We start from the raw sequence: 9,059 nt of genomic DNA, 5'->3' as shown, positions 1-9,059 counted from the left end.
GAAGACAGGGACAAGACAGCGAAGGAGGCAAGGATAAAAGAGGGACAGAGAAGGAAATGGGGGCCGAGATGGGGCTGGAGACCGGAATAGAGAATCAGGTTGAGACGAAGCAGGAAGACGGAGAAGGCGCAGGGATGAGACGTGCATGGAAACGGAGTGCGAGTGAGACAAGGAGAGGGACGAGACAAAACAGGCATGATACTAGTGAGACAGACACGTATGCAGGGACCGTCTCAAAGAGGCAAGGCCAGAGACAGACACGCAGCGCACAGGCAGAGGAACAGAGGCCGAAAGGCGGAGAGAAAGCGCCCCTGGAGAGCTGAGACCCGCGGGCCGGAGCGCAGACGGGGGTGAGGAACGCTGGTGAGGCGCTGCGGGCGGCCGAAGTGGAGGGTCGCCGAGGAGCCGAGGTCCTTTCTGTCCCGGCTTCCGCAAAGGCCACACGACCCTGCCCGGCACTTCCCGGGCCCCGTCCGCCTCCCCCCTCCCCCCACCCCTCCCCCACTCAGTCCTCTTCCTCGCCGCCCGGGGTGACCCTCTGGTCCGCAGTGCCGGCGGCACTGGCAAAGCTGTGTGTGTGTGTGTGTGTGTGTGTGTGTGTGTGTGTGTGATATGAGTATCAGGATAGGAGCTAACCGCAAGACCCCTTCACTCTCCTTCAGTTTTTTACTTCTTCCCACCAGAGGCTCTTTTCTTCTTTAGGAAAACCACCCAGACTATCTCAACACCTGACTGCAGATGCAGCCTCCACAGTTCCAGCACCTGACCTCCACGCTGAGGGACAACTGGACACATTCAGAATCTTTACCAGGGAAACCAAGAGGGAGAACTCTTCTGTCCCTGAGGGGCCGTCATCAGCGTCCCACTGACGTCCACTGAGCCCTCAGCTTTTGGCACGCGTCTTTTGAGATTAGGATGGAACCAGAGGTCAGGGCATGGGCATGTCCTTATTATCAACCAGAGTCCCTGGGGGTAAGGGAGCTCCAGAGCCCCTTCCCAGGTTTACCAGCGCAGTGGGGGACACATCCCCTGCCGGCCACCCCTATCCTGGCCACTCATTCTTTGTTTCACACAGGACCACCACCCCCAACTTCTCTACTCCATACTAGGGGGAGCTCTTTGAGATGTTTTCAAATTACTTTTCAGGACTAAACTCAGCTCAGCCCCCTTCAAAAAATTCTCCCCACTGGTATGTGAGGGACACCTTCCCCCTCGACATACACTCTACAGGGAACACAAGGGATCTCAGAACTGGGAAATCGGACAGTGCCACCCTGCTCCTTAGAGTCTCCCAAGACTCTCCATTGCTCTTAGGATCAAGTTCATGTTCTTAGGCTGGCCCAATGTCCTTAGTGCCAGTGCCCCTGCTTACCTCCCCCTCGTCCTGGCATTCTTTGTACCTCCCACACGTCCATCTTCCTTCAGGTCAGAGTTGAGAATAAACATTTCTCGAGTCTGATCCATGATAGACCATCAAGAGACACTAGACACATGGGAATGAATTAATCTTAGATAGTTTCCTTAAGGATCTCCCAATCTGGTGGGCATATGGGCACTTGTGTATGGGGGAGAAGTTCTCCTTAGAATGTTTAATCATTTGAACAAGAGAATGGCACACACTTGAATTTTTAACAAAGAGGGAAGTAAAAAAAAAAGGATTTAATTTTACAAACCTTGCCACACATTGACAAGCTTACCCAAGTTATTCTTCATGGGAAGGCACCTGCCATCGTGGACATGTATGATATGATTGGCCCAGCACAACTCTTTTCTTTTGGGAACTGTCCCCTCCATCCACATGGCTACCCAGGGAGCCATTGTCCTTATATAATCTGCCCCCAGCCATGATTAGTTCAGGTGTGGACACCTGTCCGAAGATGGGCTAATAAAACCCTTCCTTGTTATTTTTTTCTTATTTGAACTGAGAAACAAGTAATCCTTTTTTGAATGGTCAAAATTAAAAAAAAAAATTAAAGCTCAGGAACTCTTCTCAGCCATGTTCCCCATTAAGATAAGGGAGTGTATCTTCTCCAGTTGTTTCAGTAATTTTCCAAGATACCTACTGTACCGGTTTGGTTCTGTGGTAGAGCCCAGAAAAACCATGTCCTTTAATCCCCACTCAATATTGCTGGCTGGGAGCATTTTGATTGTTCCCATGGAGACGTGACCCACCCATTGTGGGTAGTAACTTTTGATCAGATAGCTTCCATGGAGTTGAGACTCCACCCATTAATCCTTTAAAAAAAGAAACGTTTTGGAGAGAGTCCTTTTTTTGTTTTGTTTTGTTCATTGAGAGAGTCCCATTTTAGAGCCACGAGAAAGCCACAGCAGAGCCGAGCAGAACCATGAGAGAACCACAGAGTCCACTAGTCAGTAACCTTTGGAGATGAAGAAAGAGAACACCCCAGGGGGAGCTTCATGAAATAAGAAGCCTGGAGAGAAAGCTAGCAGATGCCACCATGTGCCCTTCTAGCCGAGAGAGAGACCCTGAATGTTGTTGGCCTCCATGAACCTAGGTATCTTTCCCTGGATGCCTTAGATTGGACATTTCTATAGACTTGTTTTGTTTGCACAGGCGGCAATCGAGGTGTTAGTCTGCTCTGTGGCCTCAGATGAAGACTTGACTGAGGAAGGAGCTGCTTCCAGCGTCACTCGTGCTTGCCAGGATTCAGTTTCTTGAGGGTTGTTGAACTGAGGGACTCGGTTCCTCACGGGAACTCAGTTGCTTGCCACATGGGCCCTTCCCTGAAGGTAAGCACACAAGACCCAGAGAGAGAATGCCAAGATGGAAGTCAATTTTCAATAACCTAATCCCAGAAATGATATCCCAGCACCCTTTTTTTTTTTTTTTTTTTTTCTGTAGAGGATTGATTTGGGACTTGAAGGGACTGGGAGACCATTGAAAGGTAAAGTAGGAGTAAAGGTGGTTTGTGTTTTTGAACGAGTGCTCCGGTTGTCGTGGGGGAAGATCTGTTTGGAGGAAGCAAAACCACGTGAGTGGTGTAGATGACTTGGACAAGGTGATGGCAGCAGGGACACGGCTTCCTCAAGCATGACTGAGTTTCTTAAAGTCCAGACCCATTAAGATGTGTTCAGTTCTATCTGGGCCTACAGTTCTCTGCCTGGGCACTGACACTGTGCCCTTAAAATTTCCTTTAGGTGAGGTCTTGTACTTGTCCACCCAGAGCCCAGGGCCATCTCTTGACTTTGTCGGGTGAGCGTCTGTGTGCCACAGGGAGCCTGACGTCCCCACAGGAGGTGTGCGCGCAGCGCCGCTGGGCTGGGGGAAGGCAGGCGGGTTCCTGGAGATGGACTGCATCCTGGAGGGTTTGGACGCTGGCCTCGGGTGTCCTGTAGGAAATGGTAAAGCCACGGGCTGAAATGTCACTCTGGATACATTGTGGGATTAGAGGGCTGAAACTAGGAGCAGAGTGGCTTTCAGGAGTCCAGGCAGGACTCTTATGAGGGCATTAAGGCTGTGGCAGAGGGTTGGATTAGAGGGAACTTCAGGATGGAAAACCTACAGGACTTTCTTTAGGTAAGGGAGAGGGAGACTCTAGCATAGCATTGCATAAGAGAACTTTCTTTGATGATGAACATGTTCTGTACCTGCTCAGTCACTACACTAGCCACGGGTACAGTGAGCACTTGGAATATGATTGGTATTACCAAGGAACTGATTTTGAAATTTTATTTAATTTTAATTATTAAAACTCAGTTAAGATATCCCCTTACATACCCAGGCATGTGTGTACATGTGTGTGTATAGGTGTATGTATATATGTATGTATTTACTGGAGAAGTTTTATACAATCATGCATAAAATACAGAATTTCCATAGACCACCCTATTGTCAACACCCTGTATTGATGTGGGGCATTTGTTACAATTGATGAAAACACATCTTTATAGTTGTACTGGTAACTGCAGCCCGTTCACTGTTTGTGTCGTGCAATTCTACATCCCATCACTTTTGGAGATTTTTCTAAACTTTTTAGACGCCAAGTGCTAGGTCCTGTCCACACTCAAGGGAGAGGGAATAACCCAGGGCATGGACACAAGCAGGCGGGGGCCATTGGGAGCCGTGTCTGAGGCTGCCCACCACAGCCGGCAACTGGCAACCGCTATCCCAACCCCAATCTCCCCCTGAAAATAGCTGGCCGATAGAGTCCCCGCCCCTGTCTAGTGAGACTGCTTCTCTCTTATTTGAAGGCCACATAAAAACGTCTCCACAAGGAGTTACTGGCAAGGGGAAGCCCGGTCTCCTCATACCCCATCTCCACTCATTTCATTATTTCTGCACTCACTCCTAGAATCAGACCCCAACGTGTCGCAGGACCAAACAGGAAGCCAAACTCATAAGGAGAAGAGTGAAAAGATTTTAAAGATTTATTATGAATAGAAGTCTGGCAAATACACATAGGAGTGGTTCTGAGGGTACTGGACCAGGGAGAAGGAACATAATTTAAAATTTGCATGTATTTATCAATACGGGTGCACTTACCTGAGAATCTGGATTCCTTGTGCCAGGTCTAATAGCTAGGAGTAGTTCTAATTGCTTTTTTTTAAAAGAGATGAATTTATTGTTCTCCCAGAGCCTATAATAGCATATTATTATAGTCTCTTTATCATTCATCCACTCATCCATCCATTCTTCTACCCATCTGTCAATCCATTGTATTTTTTTATTCATTTCAAAGTAAGTTGCAGATAGTCAGGCATTTCACCTCTGAACACGTCAGTGTACATATCATTAAGTAGAAAAATTTTATTTACAGTTTTAGGTAAAATTTTCATACAGTGAAATGCACAAATCTTAAGTGTCCTGGGTTGACACACACACACACACACACACGCACACACACACACACACACACCTATGTAACCCAACTCCCGGTCAAGACATAGGACCTTGATCATCCCAGAAAGTTCTTTCATGTCTTTTACTGGTCACTCTCAACTCCCACTCTCTCAGAGGTAACAATATTCTGATTATTTTCTGCAGTGGATTAGTTTCACCAGTTCTTAATTAGTTTATATATTTTGTGTAAGTCTTCTTTTATTCAACATAATGTTTTGAGATTCATCCAGGTCGCTGGGAGTATCAGTAGTTGATTATTTTTTATTGCCGATTAGTATTTCATTGGATGACTTTACTCACGGTAGGCAGAATTCTAAGACGTCCCCCAAGATGCCTGCTGCCTGGTGTACCTGCCCTGTATAATCTCCAATACAGACAGACCTTGGAGATATTGTGGGTTGGGTTCTAGGCAGATATTCAGTGAATATTGCAATAAAGCAAGTCACACGAATTTTTTTGGTTTCCCAGTGCATTACTATACGGTAGTCTATTAAGTGTGCCATAGCATTACATCTGAAAAATCAATGCGCACACACCTTAACTAAAATGTAACACAGGCATGCAATGAGCGCATACTGCAGGAAAAATGGCACAGAAGGACTTGCTCAATGCAGGATTGCCACAAACCTTCACTTTGTAAAAAAGTACTTATTTGTGAAGCACAATAAAATGAGGTATGCCTATAATGTGAATATGATGGGCTATCACTCCTTGATTAGATTATACCATCTAGCACAGTTGGCTCAAAACATGGAAGATTATCCAGGTGGGCCTGACCTAATCAGATGATATAAATCTGGGCTTGAGAGATCACAGATAGGGAAATGAGAGGAATTTGAATAAGCAGCGAGATTCTTCATTGCTGGATGGAGGGGGCCACATGGCAAAGAATGCAGTTGACCTCTAGGAGCTGAAAGTGGCCTCAGCTGACAGCCAGTTAGAAAACGAGGACCTCAGTCCTTCAACCACAAGGAACTGAATTAGACTAACAACCTGGACGAACTTGGAAGCAGATTCTTCCTGAGATTCTCCAGGAAGGAACGCAGCCTAGCTAACACCATGAGACACTGAGCATATAAGAATATAGCCATGCTGTACTACTTCGGACTTAGAGCTATGAGCTAAGAAATGGGTGTTGTTTTAAGCTCCTAAATGTTGGGATTATGTGATACACGGCAATAGAAAACCAATACAACACTGTAGTTTGTTTAGCTAGTCCCTTTTGACAGGCATGTGGGTTGTTTTTTGTGTTAGGCTATTAAGAATAAAGCTATTGTGGACATTTATTTGCAAGTCTTTTTTGTAGGGGATATCTGTTTTAGTTTCTCTTGAAATGGAATTGCTGGGTCATAGGGTAGGCATACGTTTAGTTTTATAAGAAAGTATTGGACCTTTTTCCAGGTGCTTTTGCCATCCATAACGTATGTGAATTCTGGTTGATCGACTTCAGCATCATTAGATATGGCCAGTCTTAAATTGTATCCATTCTGGTGGGTATGTATTGCATTTAACTGCTTTTTTTAGGGGGCTAACTGAAACCTGAATCATCAGTCCCCTTTTCTACCCCTTCCTGTCCTCAGAAAAGCACTCTCAAAACCATTTTTACTGTTTTTTTACTGTTTTCTTTTGGTTTTGATCTCCATATATTTAAATAAACAAATACAAATTATCGCTAACAGTTTTTGAGGGCTTACAATGTACAAGGTTTTGTCCTAAAAGTGCTTTGCATGCATGTGTTGGTCCTCATAATGAGCTTATACTGTAGACACTATTTCTCTTCCCACTTGAGAGATGAAGAAATTGAGATGCAGAGGGGTTATGGAAATCTGCATAAGGCCACATGGTTAGCAAATGGCAGAGCTGGGATTTGACCCTAGGCAGCATGTTCTCTCTGTATAATGTTTGCCCTGTTTCTTCTTGATTTATTGACTTCAGACTATTTATATAGGCTATTGACTTCCTCTAAGAATATTACAAGCCCCCAGTTTGTCTTTCTCTATTATCCCAATATGCCATATTTCACCGATTCTCAGACATACCTTTATGTACCACTAAGAAAGTAAAAGATGACCACACAATCACAGTGTTGTCTTATCACTTAGAATTCTTATACTTATTGAAAGAGATCCTGTGGAATTTAGATGTATAATTTATTATACATCACCCTTGTCCATGTACATAAAAAGGAAAATATAAACAAATAAATTGGTTAAGGTGTTTCTAAAGCCTCTTCACATTGAGAGTTCCATACTTGTGAATAATTTCTTTTTGCCTCAGATGTCAACTCCCATGTTTCCCACACAGCATCATCCTCTGTACCTTCAAGAGTATTGGGGTTCCAGCAGTTTTAAAAAGAGGCATCTACTATCATCAGTGGGAGTTCCTTTCAAACCAATGATATTCAATCTGCAAGTTTTTAAATTGGCATTTCCTTGATTTTCCAGGAAGCACAAATGAAAACTTTTTAGACAGCAATCGGGACTTAATATTCTTTCTTCAAATGGTTCTTAAATGGTTTGTGGACTGAAATGTCAAAGAACGGCATTTATTCAAACACACCTCTAGGAATAGCAATTATGTTTATACATAACAAAGGTACCTCTGTCATGACCAATTTTATAATGCATCTTGATTCCAAATTTACAGATTTCAATTTTGAAAACGTGCTTCTTGGAATTCATGAAAAACAGCAATTTTATAGAAATTTTAGTTATATCAACATTTAATGTGCATCTTATGTCTGAGTTATGTATAAATATCTTAACTTCCTTGTACAAATTTTTGCTTTCCCTAGAACTAATTTAATTTCATTTGCTTAGTTTCTAAACTTAGTTTCATTTACTTAGTTTCTAAGTCTTAGTTATCACTCTTTGAAGAAATTGCAAAACCCTTTGAGATACCTTTCCACACAATCAGATAACGTTAAGTGTTTTATGAGTTCCATTTTATTATTTTTTTTCTAGAGACATACTGCCATCTTTTCTGGGATGGATTGGATTATTGTGATCAGTTCTTGACTCCATACACCCATGCTTTTTGCTATATGACTTTGTAGTATCTCCCACTAGAGGGCCGGGAGGGCAGTGTATTTCCCAATTCCATTGATGCTGAGCCTGGCTGTATGACTTGTTTTAACCCAAGAATGTTAATACACATGAAAGGAATAGAGGCTTTAAATGTGATTGTGTAATTTGGCTTGCTTCTTGAGTTTCTGGCATCTACCATGAAAAGAACATGCCTTGGGTACCTGTTGGTTCAAGGAGAGTTAGAAAACACGGGAGAGGACCTGAACCTCAGTCTAGAGCCAAGTGCAGCTGGGCCCAGCCAGATCAGCTGAACCCCAGCCAATATGCAGGCTTCTAGACATAAAAAATAAACCTTTGTTGCAGTAAGTCACTGAGATTTTGAGGTTTTCTTTTATCACATAGAAAAAAACCGAATATACCTTCTCTCCTCCTGCACCAATCTGGATTTGTTGTTGCTCTGCATAGCTATTGTCCTGGGATATCTCTTTGTCTTTCTTAAATAAAGGCTGGATCCCCAATTTATTGGATTCTGTGATTTCTTCCTGTTTGATTTCCTTAGTTGTAATGGCTTATCCTCAAGCAACTTCCCGAGAATGGGTACACATATTTATTGTGCCACCACATTTGATTAATAATTCGCCTTATAGGTTGAAAATAATTTTCTTTCAGAAGTTTGAAGGCATTTCTTCATTGTCTTTCAGCTTTCTGTGTTGCTTTTGGGGGATATCATTATGAGTTCTTATTCTTTGTAGGTGACATTGATTTTTCCTTTGGAAGCTTTTCAGTTGATTGTCATATTCTGAAAGTTCTGATATTTCATGATGATATGCCTTAGGTGGGAACCTTTTTCTCAACCGCTGTTATCTGGTGGGCCCTTTCAGTCTTCAGTGAAATTTCAGTGCTGTGAAATTTCCTAGTGCTATTTCTGTTTTTTTTTTTTTTTTTTACATGGGCAGGCACTGGGAATCGAACCTGGGTCCTCGGGCATGGCAGGCAAGCACTCTTACCTGCTGAGCCACTGTGGCCCACCCTAGTGCTATTTCTTTGATAATATTTTCTTCTTTATTTTTGAAATTCCTATTAGGTGGATGTTTCTTTTCTAACTTTGTTCTCTCCTATTTTCCATTTATTTTTGTCCTATTTCCTGAGTGATTTTCTCAAGTTTATCTTCC

The sequence above is a fragment of the Tamandua tetradactyla genome, chromosome 8, assembly GCF_023851605.1.
Source record: "Tamandua tetradactyla isolate mTamTet1 chromosome 8, mTamTet1.pri, whole genome shotgun sequence".
NCBI classification, from domain to species: Eukaryota; Metazoa; Chordata; class Mammalia; order Pilosa; family Myrmecophagidae; genus Tamandua; species Tamandua tetradactyla.
This window is presented reverse-complemented; position numbering follows the sequence as displayed.